The sequence below is a fragment of the Saccopteryx bilineata genome, chromosome 3, assembly GCF_036850765.1.
Source record: "Saccopteryx bilineata isolate mSacBil1 chromosome 3, mSacBil1_pri_phased_curated, whole genome shotgun sequence".
In the NCBI taxonomy this organism is placed as follows: domain Eukaryota; kingdom Metazoa; phylum Chordata; class Mammalia; order Chiroptera; family Emballonuridae; genus Saccopteryx; species Saccopteryx bilineata.
Genome location: NC_089492.1, coordinates 198,821,948 through 198,842,286, shown reverse-complemented (window position 1 = coordinate 198,842,286; position 20,339 = coordinate 198,821,948). Strand labels below are relative to the sequence as shown.

The 20,339-nt window shown below is 38.0% G+C and overlaps 1 long non-coding RNA gene across 1 annotated transcript; it reads left to right on the top strand.

The window, feature by feature from the left end:
- The first annotated feature begins 18,101 nt into the window (after window positions 1-18,101).
- Window positions 18,102-20,035, top strand: LOC136328966 (uncharacterized). The gene is made up of 3 exons (XR_010730121.1): window positions 18,102-18,199; window positions 18,753-19,278; window positions 19,985-20,035. It is a non-coding gene; the product is annotated as an uncharacterized lncRNA (long non-coding RNA).
- The last annotated feature ends 304 nt before the right edge of the window (window positions 20,036-20,339 follow it).

Below are 20,339 nucleotides of genomic sequence, written 5' to 3'. Positions count from 1 at the left end.
CCAGGAACAAAGCCCCAGTTTGCAGCCCTAGAGTCTCGAAGAGGCATATGGACAGTATTTACTGGAAACAAGTCAGGATACTGTTTGTGAGAAAGAGACTGATTTCTCAGACCCAGGGTTCTTCTTAAAGGGACTGCACAGAAAATCTCTCTCACAACCACTCACCTGGGGCTTCAGGGTGATGGGGAGAGAGGAGAGGACTGGAGTATCAGGAAGAGAGTGTAATCTAGGAGGCACAGGGAGAAATACTTAGAGAGACAGCTACCCTAACCCCTGGGACAAGTCACTCCCCAAATCTGAAGTGAATATTTCTCCTGGAAACAGCAATACCAGCAAAAGGAAGCAGGACACCAGCCAAACAAGCTCTCTTGCAGTACTTAGAGCAGAGTCACTTAGAAGGAGGGAGCTTTCAGGACTAAAGCAGTGAGTTTTAGGGTCTGAGCTGCAGCACCCCCACCCACATGGCTGAGGACTTGCCCGAGGGCAGGCAGCAGTGGGACATGGAAGCATGGTTCTGTTGGCAAGGACAGAAGCCAGCTGGCCACAACTGAGGCTCAGGTGTGAGCTCGGTCTTGCCCAGCTGGGGAGGAGAGGACACGTGAAAGTGGTCAAGCTCAGCTGTTGACAGCCTGCAATTCAGCCTGTGGCAGAAGGGCAGGAGCCCCAGAAGGGCTGGAGACCCATCCATGAGCAAGGGCACAGAAGTACAGCCTTGCCCTGCCCATGGAACTGAGGCTAGTGGCCTGATGCAAGAGCTGGTTCCTCCCAGTGGGTGGAGTGAAAGCCCAGAACAGGCAGAGTCTTGCCACTGAGCTTGGGCATGAAGCCCCACCCACCCTGTGCAGCCAAGGCTTGCAGCCATCCCACGAGTGGGCTCCTCCTGCAAAGGTGAGGCGAAAGCCTGGTATCAGACAGAGACATGCAACTGAGCTAAGGTGCTCACCCCTGCCATCAGAGCCAAGGATAACCACACCTGTGGGGTTGGAACAAAGGCCAAGGCCACCAAGGCTTGTACATTCAAGCACATGATCACAGCAACTGCCGTGAAGGACAGGCAGAAACCACAGCACAGCCCCAGTGGCCTGGCACAGGCAACACCCATACCCGAATGCCCCAAACAGCAGCAGCAGAGGGGGTGGCAGGCCTGCAGACAGACCACACATAGAAAACACAAGGCTACACCTAATGGACTCCAGTAGACAAAACCTTCTTTACACAGATAAAATGTGAAGGCAGAGAAATGAAACACAAATGAATCAAGAGAAATCCCCAGAAAAAGATCTGAACGAGTCAGATATAACCAAATTACCAGTTGCGGAATTCAAAATAACAATTGTTAGGATGCTCAAAGATCTTAGAACAACAATAGATGGTCATCACAAACACCTAAATACAGAGAGAGCAAATATAAAAAAGGACATTGAAATAAAAGAATCAGTCATAAATGACAAATACAATATCAGAAATGAAGAACATAATGATTAAAAGCAGGATGGGTAAAGCTGAAAATTGAATCAGCAAGTTAGAGGACAAGAAAAATGAAGGCACAGAGGCAGAGCAGAAAGAAAACAGACTCAAAAAGTCTGAGGAAACTCTAAGAGAGCCCTATGACAACATGAAAAGAAATAACATCTGCATCATAGGGGTTCCTAAAGAAGAAGAGAAAGAACAAGGGATAAAGACTTTGTTCAAACATATCATAGCTGAAAAGTTCCATAAATTATGGCAGGAAAATGTCTCACAAGTTCAAGAAGCACAGAGAACTCCATTAAAGAGAAACCCAAAGAAATCTATACCAAGACACATCATAATTAAAATACCAAAGCTAAGTGACAAAGAGAAAATATTAAAAGTTGCTAGAATATAAAAGGCTATCACCTACAAAGGAGCCCCCGTAAGGATGACATCTGACTTCTCAACAGAAACACTTGAGTCCAGAAGAGAATGGCAAGAAATATTCAAAGTAATGCAGAGCAAGAACCTACAATCAAGACTACTTTATCCAGCAAGGCTATCATTTAAAATTGAAGGAGAAATAAAAAGCTTTCCAGACAAAAAAAAAACCCTCAAGGAATTCACTACAACCAAACCAATGCTGCAAAAAATGCTAAGGGGCCTGTTGTAAACAGATCAAAAGGGGAAAAAAATAACAAAAGAGAAATACAGTTTTAAAGAATAAAATGGCAATAAACAACTACATATTAATAATAACATTAAATGTAAATGGATTAAATGATCCGATCAAAAGACATAGGGTAGCTGCATGGATAAGAAAACAGGACCCATACATATGCTGCCTACAAGAGACACACTTAAAACAAAAGATGCACATAAACTGAAGATAAAAAGATGAAAAGAAATATTTCTTGCAAGTGGAAATGAAGAAAAGCTGGGATAGAAATACTTATATCAAACAAAATGGACTTTAAAACAAAGGATATAATAAGAAATAAAGAAGGTCACTAGATAATAAAAAAGGGAGCAATCCAACAGGAAGAAATAACCATCATAAATATCTACGCACCTAATATAGGAGCACCTAAATATATAAAGCAGAAGTTGATGGAGTTAAAGGAAGAGATCAACAACAATATTATAATAGTAGGGGATTTCAATACCCCACTAACATCACTAGATAGATCCTCAAGAAGAAAAATTAACAAAGAAACAGCGGACTTAAAGGACATACTAGATCAACTCGATTTAACAGATATCTTCAGAACCTTTCACCCTAAAGCAGCAGAATATACATTCTTTTCAAGTGCTCATGGTACATTCTCTAGGATAGACCACATGTTAGGGCACAAAAGTGGTCTCAACAAATTTAAGAAGATTGAAATTATATCGAGCACTTTCTCTGATCACAATGGCATGAAACTAGAAATCAATCACAACAGAAAAACTGAAAAATACTCAAACACTTGGAAACTAAATAGCATGTTACTAAATAATGAATGGGTTAACAATGAGATCAAAGAAGAAGTAAAAAAAATCCTAGAAATGAACAATAATGACCGTACATCAACTCAAAATTTATGGGACACAGCAAAAGCAGTCCTGAAAGGGAAGTTCATAGCATTACAGGCATACCTTAAGGAGCTAGAAAAATCTCAAATAAAACTTGACCCTACATCTAAAAGAACTAGAAAAAGAACAGCAAGTGAAGCCCAGACGTAGTAGAAGAAAGAAAATAATAAAGATCAGAGCGGAAATAAGTGACATAGAGGCTAAAGAAACAATACAGAGGATCAATGAAACCAGGAGCTCGTTCTTTGAAAAGGTAAACACGATCTATGAACCTTTAACTAGACTCACAAAGAAAAAAAGAGAGAGGACTCAAATAAATAATTTTAGAAATGAGAGTGGATAAATAACAACTGACACAACAGAAATACAAAATATTGTAAGAAAATACTATGAAGAACTGTATGACAAAAAACTAGACAACCTAGATGAAATGAACAAATTCCTTGAAACATATAATATTCCAAAAATGAATCTGGAAGAATCAGATAACCTAAACAGACCAATTATAACAAATGAGATCAAAACAGTTATCAAAAAACTTCAAAAAAAGAAAAGTCCTGGGTCTGATGGCTTCACAAGTGAATTCTACCAAGTATTCAAAAAAGAACTAACTCCTATACTTCTCAACCTATTTCAAAAAATTCAAGAGGAAGGAAGACTTCCAAGCTCCTTTTATGAGGTGAGCATAATTCTGATTCCAAAACCAGGCAAAGACAACACAAAGAAAGAAAATTATAGGCCAATATCCTTAATAAATTTAGATGCTAAAATCCTCAACAAAATATTAGCAAACTGAATCCAGCAATATATGAAAAAATCATTCACCATGATTAAGTCGGATTTATTCTTAAGAGGCAAGGCTTGTACAATATTTGCAAATCAATCAATGTGATTTATCACATAAACAAAAGGAAGGAGAAAAACCACATGATAATTTCAATAGATGCAGAAAAAGCATTTGATAAAATCCAGCACCCATCCATGATCAAAACTCTCAACAAAGTAGGAATACAGGGAACATATTTCAACATGATAAAGGTCATCTATGACAAACTCAACATTATACTCAATGGGGAAAAATTAAAAGCAATCCCCTTAAGGTCAGGAACAAGGCAGGGGTGCCCCCTTTCACCACTCTTATTCAACATAGTTCTGGAAATTCTAGCCACAGCAATCAGACAAGAAGAAGAAATAAAAGGCATCCAAATTGGAAAAGAAGAAGTAAAACTATCATTACTTGCAGATGATATGATATTGTATATAGAAAACACTAAAGTCTCAGTCAAAAAACTACTGGACCTGATAGATGAATTCAGCAAGATGGCAGTATATAAAATTAATGCTTAGAGATCAGAGGCATTTTTATACACCAACAATGACCTGTCAGAAAGAGAAATTTAGGAAGCAATCTCCTTCATCACTGCAACAAAAAAATAATAATAAAGTACCTAGGAATAAATTTAACCAGGGATATTAAAGACTTGTACTCAGAAAATTTTAAAACATCGATAAAAGAAATCAGGGAAGATACAAACAAGTGGAAGCATATACTGTGCTCATGGTTAAAAAGAATAAACATCATTAAAACGTCTATATTACCCAAAGCAATTTATAAATTTAAAGCAATACCAATTAAAATACCAATGACATACTTCAAAGATATAGAACACATATTCTAAAATTTTATATAGAACCAAAAGAGAACATGAATAGCTTCAGCAATCTTGAAAAGGAAGAATAATGTGGGAGGTATCACACTTCTGGATATGAAGTTATACTACAAGGCCATTGTACTCAAAACAGCCTGATACTGGCATAAGAACAGGCATATAGATGAATGAAACAGAACAGAGAACCCAGAAATAAACCCACACCATTATAAACAATTGATATTTTACAAGGGTGGTGATAGCATACAATGGAGTAAGGACAGCCTCTTCAACAGATGGTGTTGGGAAAATTGGACAGCTACTTGCAAAAAAAATGAAACTAGACCACCAACTCATACCATTAACAAAAATAAATTCAAAATGGATAAAAAACTATATAAGCTGTAAAACCATAAGCATCTTAGAGGAAAACATAGGCAGTATGCTCTCTGACATGTCTCACAGAAATATATTTGCTGATTTCTCTCCACGGGCAAGTGAAATAAAAGACAGGATAAACAAATGGGACTATATTAAACTAAAAAGCTTTTGCACAGCTAAAGACAATAAGAATGGAATAAAAAGACAAACTACACAATAGAACATATTTGACAATACGTCTGATAAGGGGTTAATAACCAAAATTCATAAAGAACTTGTAAAACTCAACACCGTGAAGACAAACTATTCAATCAAAAAATGGGCAAAAAAAAAAAAAAAAAAGAATAGATATTTCTCCAAAGAGGACATACAGATGGCCAATAGGCATATGAAAAAATGCTGAACATCACTAATCATTAGAGAAATGCAAATTAAAACCACAATGAGATATCACCTCACACCAGTCAGAATGGCACTCATCAACAAAACAATACAGAATAAGTGCTGAAGAGGATGTGGAGAAAAGAGAACCCTCCTGCACCACTGGTGAGAATGCAGACTGGTATAGCCACTGTGGAAAACGGTATTGAGATTCCTCAAAAAATTGAAAATTGAACTGTCTTTTGACCCAGCTATTCCACTTTTAGGAATATACCCCAAGAACATCATAGCACTGTTTCAAAAGGAGAAATGCACCCCCATGTTTATGGCAGCATTGTTCACAATAGGGAAGATTTGGAAACAGCCCAAATGTCCATCAATGGACGAGTGGATTAAAAAGCTTTGGTACATATATACTATGGAGTACTACTCAGCCATAAGAAATAATGACATCAGATCATTTACAATAACATGGATTGACCTTGATAGCTTATACTGAGTGAAATAAGTAAATCAGAAAAAACTAAGAACTATATGGTTCCATACATAGGTGGGACGTAACTACGAGACTCAGTGACATGGAGAAGAGTGTGGTGGTTACGAGGGGGGAGGAGGAGAGAAAAGGGATTGGGGGAGAGGAGGGGCACAATGAAAACCAGTTAGAAGGTGACAGAAGACAATTGGACTTTGGGTGATGGGAATGCAGCATAATCAAATGTCAAAATAACCTGGAGATGTTTTCTCTGAACATATGTATCCTGATATATCAATGTCACCCCATTAAAATTAAATTAAAAATATGAAATATTTGTATACAATATACAAGAATAAATTCAAAATTGTTTAAAAGATTGAAATATATAACCTGAAATTGTAAAACCCCAAGAAGAAAACATAGGAGTAAACTTTGATATTGTTCTTAGTAATCTTTTTTGTGATGTAATTTTTTCAACAAGATAAAAAGATAAAAAAATAAACAAATGGACTACATTAAATTTAAAAAAAGTATTGCACAGTCAAAGAAACCATCCACAAAACCAAAAACAACCAACTGAATAGAAGATATTTGCCCATAATATATCCAATAAAGAATTAATGTCCAAAATTATAAAGAACTTACACAACATTAAAAAAAAAAATTCCAGCCCTGGCCCGTTGGCTCAGTGGTAGAGCATCGGCCTGGCGTGCAGGAGTCCCAGGTTCAATTTCCAGCCAGGGCACACAGGAGAAGTGCCCATCTGCTTCTCCACCCCTCCACCTCTCCTTCCTCTCTGTCTCTCTCTTCTCCTCCCACAGCCAAGGCTTCATTGGAGCAGAGTTGGCCCAGATGCTGAGGATGGTTCTGTGGCCTCTGCCTCAGGCACTAGAATGGCTCTGGTTGCAATAGAGCCATGCCCCAGATGGGCAGAGCATCGCCCCCTGGTGGGCGTGCCAGGTGAATCCCGGTCAGGTGCATGCAGGAGTCTGTCTGACTGCCTCCCCATTTCCAGCTTCAGAAAAATACAAAAAAAAAAAAAAAATCCAATTTGAAAACGGGCAGAGGACCTGAACAGATATTTCTCCAAAGAGGACATACAAATTTTCAATAGATATATGAGAAGATGCTCAATGTCAATAATCATCAGAGAAATAAAAAATTAAAACCAGAATAACATATCACCTCACACTGTTGGAATCACAACAACAATAAATAAAAAAGCCACATATTTGGACAAGGATGTAGAGAAAAAGAAACCCTCTTATGCTTTTCTTTCCAGATTTATCCATTTTTTACATTTTATACTTATTTGGGCTTTTTGGTTTTTTTATCTTTTAATTTTTAAATTAAATTTAATGTGTTGGCATTGATCAACATGGGTACCTAGAGTTTCTGTGAACATCTGTATAGCCTTTATGGTGCTCACTTGCCCACCACCCAAAGTCAAATCATTTTCTATCACTGTATATTTGTCCTTCTTTGCTTCTTTCCTCCCACTCTCTCCCTCAGGTAACCATTTTACTTTTATTTGTGTCCATGAGTCTCAGTTTTATATCCCATTTATATGTTAAATAATCTTATTCTTAGCTTTTTCTGATTTACTTATTTCACTCAGTAATGTGTTCCCAAATTCCATCCATGTTGTTGCAAATGGCAATATATCATCATTTCTTAGGACTGAGCAGTATTCCATAGTATATACGTACCACATCTTTATCCAATCCTTTATTGAAGGATATTTTGGTTGTTTCTATTTCTTGGCCACTGTGAATAATGCTGCGATGAACATGGGGGTTCATGTGTCTTTGTGTACCAATGTTTTTGAGTTTTGGGGTAAATTTCCAGGAGAGGGATTTCTGGGTCTTATGGTTTTGGGCAGGGGTCCCCAAACTTTGACCCGTGGGCTGCATGCAGCCCCCTGAGGCCATTTACCCGGCCCCTGCCTCACTGCCGGAAGGAGCACCTCTTTCATTGGTGGTCAGTGAGAGTACTGTATGTGGCAGCGCCTCAAAGCGCAGCATTGCTCACGTACAGTACTACTTCCGGTGACGCGGGACACACATGTCACGGCTCTGGAAGCATGTCATATCACTTGTTATGGCTAGCAGTGACAAATATGGAACTGGACATTGACCATCTCATTAACCAAAAGCAGGCCCATAGTTCCCATTGAAATACTGGTCAGTTTGTTGATTTAAATTTACTAGTTCTTTATTTTAAATATTGTATTTGTTCCCATTTTGTCTTTTTACTTTAAAATAAGATATGTGCAGTGTGCATAGGGATTTGTTCATAGGGTTTTTTTTATAGTCAGGCCCTCCAACAGTCTGAGGGACAGTGAACTGGCCCCCTGTGTAAAAAGTTTGGGAACCCCTGGTTTGGGGATTTCAAATTAGTGTAACCACTCTAGAAAAGAGTATGGAATAGCCTCAAAAAATTAAAAATATAACTACCCTATGACCCAGCAATTCCACTTCTGTGTATTTAGTTGAACAAATCCTAACTATTAATTTGAAAAGATATCTATGCACTCTTATGTTCATTGAAATGTTTAAAATAGCCAAGATATAGAAGCAACCTAAGTGCATGTCAATAGATGACTGAATAAAGAATATATTGTACATATATACCATAGACTATTACTCAGACATAAAAGAGAATGAAATCTTACCATTTATGACAACATCAATGGACCTAGAGGTTATTATGTTAAGTGAAATAAGCCAGACTGAAAATGGTAAATATCATATCATATCACTTATATGTGGAATCTTAAGAACAAAATAAATGACAAATAAAACAGAAACAGACTCATTGGTAACAGAGAACAAACTGATAGTTTCCAGATAGAAGAAGGGTTAAGCAGCTAGGTGAGAAAGGTGAAGCAATTAAGTTCAAATCAGTAGTTACAAAATAGCAGATGTAAAGTATAGCATAGTGAATATAGTTCATAATATTCAAGTGGGTACTAAACTTATTGTGACATCACTTTGTAAATTTATAAATGTCTAACCACTATAATGTACACCTGAAACTAATATAAAATAATATTGAAAGTCAACTGTAGTTGGAAAAAGAATTATTTATTTATACAATTAAATTTAACAGGTGACAGTCAAGAAGAGTACACAGATTTAGAGAAAACATCACCACATCATCTGGACAGTCGATTATGTTGTACACCCATCACCCAAAGTCAAATCATTCTTTGTCACCCCATATTTGTTTCTCTTTATGCCACTCCCACTGTAGGAAAAAATTTTTAAATTAACAAATAACAAGTGTTAGCAAGGAGAAAAAGGAGCTCTCCTGCATTCTTAGTGGGATTGTAAATTGATGCATCTACAATGGAAATGAGTATGGAAGTTCCTCAAAAATTAAAAACTGAACTACCTTTTGACTCAGCATTCTCACTTTTAGGTATTTATTCAAAAACATTCAAAACATTATTTTAGAAAGATATAAGCATACAATAGCCCAGATATGGTAGAAAACTAGGTGTCCATCTATAAACAATTAGATGAAGAAGTGGTATATATATTACATACAACAGACTATTACTAGGCTTTAAAAAAAAAGAATGGGATGATGTCAGAGTAATGGCACAGTAGAAAACGATACCGATAAATCTCCCCAAAAAACTCAACAAGATCTTAAACCAGAAACAGAAAAATCTATCCTTGGAGCCTCCAGATGTTCCGCAATACACCCAAATGTATGGTTGAGTGAAAAATTGGCTAAATATATAATCAAACCCCGAAGGAAATAGGAAGTAAGAAATACTCCACCTTCCTCACTAACCTAAATAAGACTGCTTTCACTGGGAACTGAGAGTATAGAAACTAAGGCGGGCAAAGGGGGTGAATAGATCCAGGCCGTGGCACGGAGATCCTAGCTAAGGATAAACTGTGCCTGTGGCAACCCAGGCAATACAAGCTAACACTCGCGCAAAAACTAGATAAAGAAAGGCAAGTGGGGCAGCCATTCACCCACATCTCCTGGTCGGCGTGCGCAGATAGTGGGCGAAAGATTCCTCCAAAAGCCCTGGGAGTGGGCACCCGTGTTATCCCACAGAGAGGCAGAGTCAGTGGCCTTTGTGTGGGCCGAAAGCAGAATCTCAACCACCCCAGTGCCCTGAAAAAGCCGCGCATGGGGAGGGAGTGAGAGCTAATTCCAACACTGGATCTTTTCCGTGCAGGGTGTGGGTTTCACTCGGAGTGTGAGACTGCCGCCCCGATCTCCTGGTTGGCGCGCACAGATAGCGGGCGAGAGATTCCTCCAAAAGCCCTGGGAGTGGATTATCAGGCTACTAATTGAGGAAGGAAAGACTAGGAGAGAGGCTCTGGGAACACGAACTCTCTCACTGTCAGAGCCTACAAATGCTAATGAACCTCGACTGCCAACGAGACTAAAGCACAATACATGACATCACCATAGAGACTTATCAACTGGAAACCTCTACCTGAGCGTGCTACAGGGGCAGAACCCGGGGTACAGAGTCACCAACCAGGAAGAGGGAGAGAAAAGAAAAAGCAAGAAGATAACCTATCAAAATCAAGAATAATCCACAGACTTTATAACCTATCTCATTTTATTATATTTGTTCATTTGTTTCTCTTATCTTCATTCTTGATTTTTTTTCTCCTCTTACTCTCTCCTCTCCTTGAACTACACTACCAGTAAGTGTTGCATCTCCCATTACCTTTTCTTTCCTCTTCCTTTCTCTCTATGAGGGTTGCACTCAAAAACCCTTAACTCTCTCTCTCTTTCTCTCCTTTTTTTTTATTCTTTTAGTGGTTCCCTCTTTTTTTCTGTCTCTCTTTCTTTTCTCCCTCTATATTAGTTTCTTCCTTTCTCCTTTTCATCTGTCTCATTCAATCCTCAATAATGAACAAATTATCTTATCTGGGACTCAAATTTATGTTTGTGACATTTTGGGGGGTTTTTACTTCAGTTTTTTAACTCACTAGCAGTGCTCCCAACCCAGCTCTCCATTTTATCTAGTTCTTGTTCCACTAAATACAATAGTAATTTTTTTAAATTTTCCCCCCCATTTTCCTGTTTCCCTCTTATTCCTCTAATCATATCTCTTAGTCAACAAACACCTAAAAGCAAATCATTTTATTCTTGACCCAAATTTTTTCCTTATTTAAATTTTGTGGGTCCATACCCCCTTCTTTTGCCTCTTTATTACTTCTCTCCAACTCAGGCCCTCCATTACAGGCATTGTGTGTTCTATTTAGTACAATATAATTCACAGTTCACCACAAGATTTTCTCAAGAAAAAGGGGAGAGGAGAGGAGAGGCAAAAGGAAGGGAGGGAATAATTTTCTTTTTTTTTAATTTTTAATTAAAAAAAATTCTTTTCTATTTTTTATTTTTATTTTTTTTTAACTTTTTATTCTTTATTAAATCTCATTAATACTATCAACAAAACCACCCTCAGATGCCACTAAGGAAGAGAAAATCGAATATCATGGATACAAAAGAAAGAGAGGTAACACAGATAGATGAGAAAAAAATCTATGGAAAAAAAAATTAATATATTGGAAAACTTGCAGTTAAGTGACAGAGAATTTAAAATAGAAATTCTAAAACTACTCAGAGATATACAAGAAAACACAGAAAGGCAATTTAGGGAGCTCAAAAAACAACTCAATGAACACAAAGAATATATTTCCAAAAGAATTGAAACTATAAAAACAAATCAAATAGAGATGAAAAACTCAATTCACAAGCTGAAAAACAAGGTAACAAGCTTAGCTAATAGAACATGCCAGATAGAGGGTAGGATTAGTGAAATAGAAGACAAGCAACTTGAGGTACAACAGAGAGAAGAAGAAAGAGACTCAAAAATTAAAAAAAATGAGATAGCCCTATAGGAATTATCTGACTCCATCAAAAAGAATAACATAAGAATAATAGGTATATCAGGGGGAGAAGAGAGGGAAAATGGAATGGAGAACATACTCAAACAAATAATAGATGAGAACTTCCCAAGCCTGTGGAAAGAACTAAAGCCTCAAGTTCAAGAAGCAAACAGAACTCCGAGCTTTCTTAACCCCAACAAACCTACTCTAAGTCACATCATAATGAAATTGGCACAAACAAACAGCAAAGAAAAATTCCCAAGGTAGCCAGGGAAAAGAAGAATACAACACATAAAGGAAGACCCATTATATTATCATCAGATTGCTCAACAGAAACTCTACAAGCTAGAAAAGAGTGGACCCCAATATTTAAAGTCCTGAAAGAGAGGAACTTTCAGCCACGAATACTATACAAATCAAAGCTATCCTTCAAATATGAAGGAGAAAAAAAAATTCACAAATACAGAAAAGATGAGGGAATTTATCATCAGAAAACCCCTACTTCAGAAATTATTAAAGTGGGTTCTTCAATCAGATACAAAGAACAAAAAAAAAAAAAAAAAAAAAAAAAAAAAAACAAAGCCACAAGTAAAAGCTCCAAGAAGAACACAATAAAACCAAATTTAAACCGTGACAACAACAAAAAGAAAGGGGGGGGGAGAGGATGAAGATTAACAGTAGCAAAAAACGATGGAGTGCAAAAGTACTCACAAGATAGTGCACTACAATGAACAGGGTAGAAACCCTTTTCATTACTTCATGGTAACCACCATTGAAAAAACCACCACAAAAGTACATGATTTAAAAAAGATAGCAACAGAGGAAAGATGTATGGAATACAACCAAATAAAAACAAAAGATAGAAAAATGAAACAGAAGGATCAAACTAGACACAAAACTAACAGAAAGCAATATATAAAATGGCAATAGGGAACTCACAAGCTTCAATAATTACACTAAATATAAACAGATTTCACTCACCAATAAAAAGACACAGAGTAACAGAATGGATTTAAAAAGAAAATCCAACTGTATGCTGCCTACAAGAAACTCATCTAAGCAACAAGGATAAAAACAAATTCAAAGTGAAAGGCTGGAAAACAATACTCCAAGCAGATAACATCCAAAAAAAAAAGCAGGAGTAGCAATACTCATATCTGATAATGCTGACTACAAGACAGCAAAAGTACTCAGAGACAAAAATGGCCATTTCATAATGGCTAAGGGGACACTGAATCAAGGAGGCATAACAATTCTTAATATATATGCACCGAACCAAGGAGCACCAAAATATATAAGACAGCTACTTATTGACCTTAAAACAAAAACTGACAAAAATACAATCATACTGGAAGACCTCAATACACCACTGACAGCTCTAGATCGGTCATCCAAACAGAGAATCAACAAAGATATAGTGGCCTTAAATACAACACTAGAGCACCCGGATATGATAGACATCTACAGGACATTTCATCCCAAAATGACAGAGTACACATTTTTCTCCAGTATACATGGATCATTCTCAAGAATTGACCATATGTTGGGCCACAACAACAACATCAGCAAATTCAGAAAAATCAAAGTTGTACCAAGCATATTTTCTGATCATAAGGCCTTGAAACTAGAATTCAACTGCAAAAAAAAAAAAAAAAATCCCACAAAAATATGGAAACTAAACAATATACTTTTAAAAAATGAATGAGTCAAAGAAGAAATAAGTGCAGAGATCAAAAGATATATACAGACAAATGAAAATGACAATACGACAAATCAGAATCTATGGGATGCAGCAACAGCAGTGATAAGAGGGAAGTTCATATCACTTCAGGCATATATGAACAAACAAGAGAGAGCCCAAGTGAACCACTTAACTTCACACCTTAAGGAACTGGAAAAAGAAGAACAAAGACAACCCAAAACCAGCCGAAGAAAGGAGATAATAAAAATCAGAGCAGAAATAAATGAATTAGAGAACAGAAAAACTATAGAAAAAATTAATAGAACAAGGAGCTGGTTCTTTGAAAAGATCAACAAAATTGACAAACCCTTGGCAAGACTTACCAAGGAAAAAAGAGAAAGAACTCATATAAACAAAATCCAAAATGAAAGAGGAGAAATTACCACAGACATCGTAGATATACAAAGAATTATTGTAGAATACTATGAAAAACTTTATGCCACTAAATTCAACAACCTAAAAGAAATGGATAAATTCCTAGAACAATACAACCTTCCTAGACTGAGTCAAGAAGAAGCGGAAAGCCTAAACAGACCTATTAGTAGAGAAGAAATAGAAAAAACCATTAAAAAACCTCCCCAAAATAAAAGTCCAGGCCCTGACGGCTATACCAGCGAATTTTATCAAACATTCAAAGAAGACTTGGTTCCTATTCTACTCAAAGTCTTCCAAAAAATTGAAGAAGAAGCAATACTTCCAAACACATTTTATGAAGCCAACATAACACTCATACTGAAATCTGTCAAGGATGGCACAAAAAAAGAAAACTACAGACCAATATCTCTAATGAATACAGATGCTAAAATACTAAACAAAATAGTAGCAAATCGAATACAACAACATATTAAAAAAATAATACATCATGATCAAGTGGGATTTATCCCAGAATCTAAAGGATGGTTCAACATATGTAAAACGGTTAATGTCATACACCATATCAACAAAACAAAGAAAAAAAACCACATGGTCTTATCAATAGACACAGAAAAGGCTTTCGATAAAATACAACACAATTTTATGTTTAAGACTCTCAACAAAATGAGTATAGAAGAAAAATATCTCAACATGATAAAGGCCATATATGATAAACCATCAGCTAACATCATATTAAATGGCACTAAACTGAAGGCTTTCCCACTTAAATCAGGAACAAGACAGGGTTGTCCATTCTCTCCACTCTTATTTAATGTGGTACTAGAGGTTCTAGCCAGAGCAATCAGACAAGACAAAGAAATAAAAGGCATCCATATCAGAAAAGGAGAAGTAAAGGTATCTCTTTTTGCAGATGATATGATCCTATACATCGAAAACCCCAAAGAATCCACATAAAGACTACTAGAAACAATAAGCCAATACAGTAAGTTCACAGGATACAAAATTAACAAAGAGAAGTCCATAGCCTTTCTATATGCCAACAATGAAACATTTGAGAACAAACTCAAAAAAATAATCCCCTTCATGATTGCAACAAAAAAAAATAAAATACCTAGGAATAAACATAACAAAGAATGTAAAGGACTTATATAATGAAAACTATAAACCATTGTTAAGGGAAATCGAAAAAGATATAATGAGATGGAAGAATATTCCTTGTTCTTGGATAGGAAGAATAAATATAATCAATATGGCCATATTACCCAAAGCAATATACAAATTTAATGCAATTCCCATCAAAATTCCAATGACATTTTTTAAAGAAATAGAGCAAAAAATCATCAGATTTATATGGAATTATAAAAAATCTCAAAAAGCCAAAGCAATCCTAAAGAAAAAGAATGAAGCTGGAGGCATTACAATACCCGACTTCAAACTATATTATAGGGCCACGACAATCAAAACAGCATGGTATTGGCAGAAAAATAGACACTCAGACCAATGGAACAGAATAGTAAACCCAGAAATAAAACCACATATATATAGTCAAATAATTTTTGATAAAGGGGCCAACAACACACAATGGAGAAAAGTAAGCCTCTTCAACAAATGGTGCTGGGAAAACTGGAAAGCCACATGCAAAAGAACGAAACAGGACTACAGTTTGTCCCCCTGTACTAAAATTAACTCAAAATGGATCAAAGATCTAAACATAAGACCTGAAACAATAAAGTACATAGAAGAAGACATAGGTACTAAACTGGGTTTTAAAGAGCATTTTGTGAATTTGACTCCAAAGGCAAGAGAAGTGAAGGCAAAAATTAATGAATGGGACTACATCAGACTAAGAAGTTTTTGCTCAGCAAGAGACACTGATAACAAAATAAACAGACAGCCAACTAAATGGGAAGTGATATTTTCAAACAACTGCTCAGATAAGGCCCTAATATCCAAAATATACAAAGAACTCATAAAACTCAACAACAAACATTCCAATAAAAAAAATGGGAAGAGGACATGAACAGACACTTCTCCCAGGAAGAAATACAAATGGCCAACAGGTATATGAAAAGATGCTCATCTTCTTTAGTTATTAGAGAAATGCAAATCAAAACTGCAATGAGATACCACCTCACACCTGTTAGATTAGCTATTATCAACAAGACAGGTAATAGCAAATTTTGGAGAGGCTGTGCAGAAAAAGGAACCCTCATTCACTGTTGGTGGAAATGTAAAGTAGTATAACCATTATGGAAGAAAGTATGGTGGTTCCTCAAAAAACTGAAAATAGAACTACCTTATGACCCAGCAATCCCCTCTACTGGGTATATACCCCCAAAACTCAGAGACATTGATACGTAAAGACACATGCAGCCCCATGTTCATTGCAGCATTGTTCACAGTGGCTAGGACATGGAAACAACCAAAAAGCCCGTCAATAGAAGACTGGATAAAGAAGATGTGGCACATATACACTATGGAATACTACTCAGCCATACGAAATGATGACATCGGATCATTTACAGCAAATGGTGGGATCTTGATAACATTATACGAAGTGAAATAAGTAAATCAGAAAAAAACCAGGAATTGCATTATTCCATACGTATTTGGGATATAAAAGCAAGACTAAGAGACATTGATAAGAGTGTGGTGGTTACGGGGGGTGAGGGGAGAGGGAGAGGGAGAGGGGGAGGGGGAGGAGCACAAAGAAAACTAGATAGAAGGTGACAGAGGACAATCTGACTTTGGGTGATGGGTATGCAACATAATGGAATGACAAGATAATCTGGACATGTTTTCTTTGAATATATGTACCCTGATTTATTGATGTCACCCCATTAAAAAAATAAAATTTAAAAAAAAGAAACAAATCTTAAGGTATTGTGCTAAGTGGAATAAGTCAGAGAATGATAAATACAGTATGATTTCACTTATATGAGAATCTAGGTAGTAAAATAAACAAAACAAAAACAAACTTACAGAGACAGAAAACAAACTAATGGTTGTCAGGTAAGCAGGTTGGTAGGGAGCTAGGTGAAAAAGGTGAAGGGATTAAGATGTACACATTAGCAGTTATAAAATAATCATAAGCACATAAATTATAGCATAGCAAACATAGTCAATAATATTGTAATTGCTATGTATGGTGTGAAGGAGGTACTAGATTGAACCAAATGAGCATGTGTAGCCACTATGTTGTACGCCTGAAACTAATATACTATTGAAAGTTATCTTGTGGCAACTATATAGTTATTATCACTACTGCTTTATGCCCTTTCTTATATTCCCTTTTATAAGAAATAAATATATTTTATATAAATTCTTTTGAATCTTTCCAAATGTAGCACAACAATTTTGAGAAAGGGTGATTTAAGTTGAAAAGAAAATCCACTAATACCTTCTGCATAACCTTGCTACCCAGAGGTGTGGGCCATTGTGGTCCAAATACTTCTGCCCTGTATGCTAAGCACATACCTCATCTTCTCCCTTTTCAGAGATCTGCTCTCCCTGCTTCCCATCAGTATTTCTGGGAAAGTATGTTTTCCCAAGTGAACCTGGTCTGGCTCAAGAATCCTGACATCTCATTCAAACAACAAAAAAATTTGTTGAGAATTGGGTTCAGAGAGACAGATAAGAATACACTAATGTCATAACTTAAATTTTTCACATCTAAGAGCACAACAGTAACAGCCCTTTATGGATGGGCTGGGAGAATGTTGTAAGAAACTCAATCCTGTGAATTAACATCTTGATGTCCTAGGATATACAGATAACATATCTACACCCACTGACACATAACTGGTATCTTGACTTGCTGAACACTCATGCCTCTTTTATTTCAGCCATTTCAGTCTGTGGTTGCTAAGGACATGGAGTGGAGGACACACTTTGGATTTCCTTACCTCAATCGCACCACAAATGTCCATGACAAACTGTAGGTAGAGCGCAGAGCACATTCCTAACAGCTGTGGCTGATGCAATGCTGTGAGAACATTCCAGCACCTGAAACTCTCCTAGGCACACCCAAGAGGAAGCTCGCCCGCTGTAAAAAAGTAACTCAGCACCAACCAGGCAGCTTCCTGATCTTTATAGCCATTGGCTTTGAAGAACACACTGAAACACCCTATAGACTGAAGCTGTGTATATAAGTTAGCTTACTTCCTGAATAAAACAGATCTGCATCAATGAACCTGGTCTCCGGAGTCGGTCTCTGTGTCTCTGTCATCCTCACCCCTGGTGGGCCTTGTCCACAATTGGCACCTGAACAGGGACCCAACCAGCATCCAAGGGACAGGTGAGTGACCCTCTGCAATGGGAAACCTTCTTCCTCACTCCCGAGTCAGCCCTGCAAGCTCGAGCCCTCCATGCCCTATTGCGGAGTAGGTGAGTTGAAGTTAGTGAAAAGGATCTTTGTACTTACTGGGAGATCCTCTCTGGTTTCAATCCCTGGCTTGGGGACGTGCCTCTCTGGGACCCAGACACTTGGGCCCAAGCTCTCCAACACTTTTGTTCAGCCGAAGTACATGAAGGACAAACCTTCCCTCTCAGCCTCACTCCCACCCTATTAGCAATACATGCCTGCTGGTCTGGTGCTCCTGCTAAGGAACCTCCACCGGTTCCTAAGGTTCTACAGGCTACTCCTCTTTCAGAGGAGCCCCTACCCCCATATTCACCTCCCCCTGTAGAGAAGGAAGGTAATTGGGCCATTGAGTTTGCTAAACTTGTGGCGGAGCATGCAGAAACAAAACTAATGCCCCGGGGGCCTAACCTGGAGAAGTGCTCCTCAGTGGTGTATTCACTCTCAATTATTTAACTTTTGATTCTGATGGCATAACTCCTGCTTTCAGGCATTGGGGAGGCCTTCGTAGCCAACTGACCCTGTTTCTGTTGGTACACTGGAAGGACTGAGCCACTGCTCAGTGGCAGGGACCACACCCTCTTCTGTTGCAAGGGAGAGGTTATGCTTGTATCTTTCCAGAAAACAGCTCACAGCCCATTTGGATTCCAGGACAGAATATTCGACCAATTCCAGTGTCCCAAGATGACCCCTCTAACAAGCCCCCCAACCCAAGAGATGGCAAACCTCGCCCTTGATGAACAGCTGCCTGGAGGAGGTCCTCTGTGCTCCAGGAGAAGACCTTGCAGCCAATGTGTGCACCCCATCTCCTGGAGGGGAATATAAAGGCTTTAGTGGAGCAAGCCCAGAGAATGGCCCCTGATGGGCCCCCAGGCCCTGGTACTCTGTTCCTGCTTATGTGTGCTACAGTAACCACTAACTCCCAGATGCGATGGATCCCCACATCTGGGCTGCTTTTCGCCACCCTGGCATTATCCTGCCCGTAGAGACAACAACAGCAAGCTGTCATTCATCAAGTCCAACTGGCCCTAATTAAAAGAAGAGAGGGAAATGTAGGTAGAGCACAGAGCACATTCCTAGCAGCTGTGGCTGATGCAATGCTGTGAGAACACCCCAACATCTGAAACCCTTCTAGGCACAACCAGGAGGGAGCTCACCTGCTATAAGGAAGTGACTTAGCTCCAACCAGGCAGCTCCCTGATCTTTTTAGCCATTGGCTTTGAAGAACTCTCTGTAACACCCTGTAGCCTGAACCTGTGTATATAAGCTAGCTTAGTTCCTGAATAAAGCGGATCTGCGTCAATGAACCTAGTTTCCGGAGTCAGATCTCTGAGACTCTATCATCCTCACCCCTGGTGGGCCTTGTCCACAGCAAACCAGCACAATTCTTAGACAGTGCTTATCAAAACCACTGAGCAGACACACATGGAGGCAGACTCAGACCTCAGAGATAAGATCTCAAAGAAAAAGAAGGTTCTTCCAGCTTGGAGGCAGAGCACTTCAATGCTTCTTAGCTCACTGTCAAAAGCCACTGCCGGAGGCCTGGAGCTCAGAATTTAAAGGATGGATATGGAGGTGCTGCTTTAGACTTTGACCTGAGCTCTGAAGCTTATAGACTGCTCAGAGAATGACCAAAATACTCAAGCTCCTTTTTCTTGTTTTCTAAGTTTTATTTTTTTATTTCAGTATATGATTTCTTGATAAACTATCTGATATAAAAAGACCAGAGGTCCTGATTACTATTTCTCCCTGATTTCAAATGAAAATATGCTATAGTGCTTTTATTTCTTTGGCAGTTTAAAATTGTCAGAAAATAGCATGGACAGATTGCCTTCAGTGCTGGGCTTTCGTTGCCAGAAATTTACTGAAGTATCGGGGCTATAGAGTGACTGTAGGCCACTCTTCCCCAAACTGAAAATCTGCTGGCAACTCATATGGAGAACAGAACATTAACTCCCTGGAGTTTAGGGTGTAGCCCAAGTTTGGAAAAATCACCTCTTCTTTGTTTAACTTTTATTCACTCTTTTTGGAAGAGAGAAATGATTGTTGAGGTCACACTGTTTATTGGGCTGGTTTT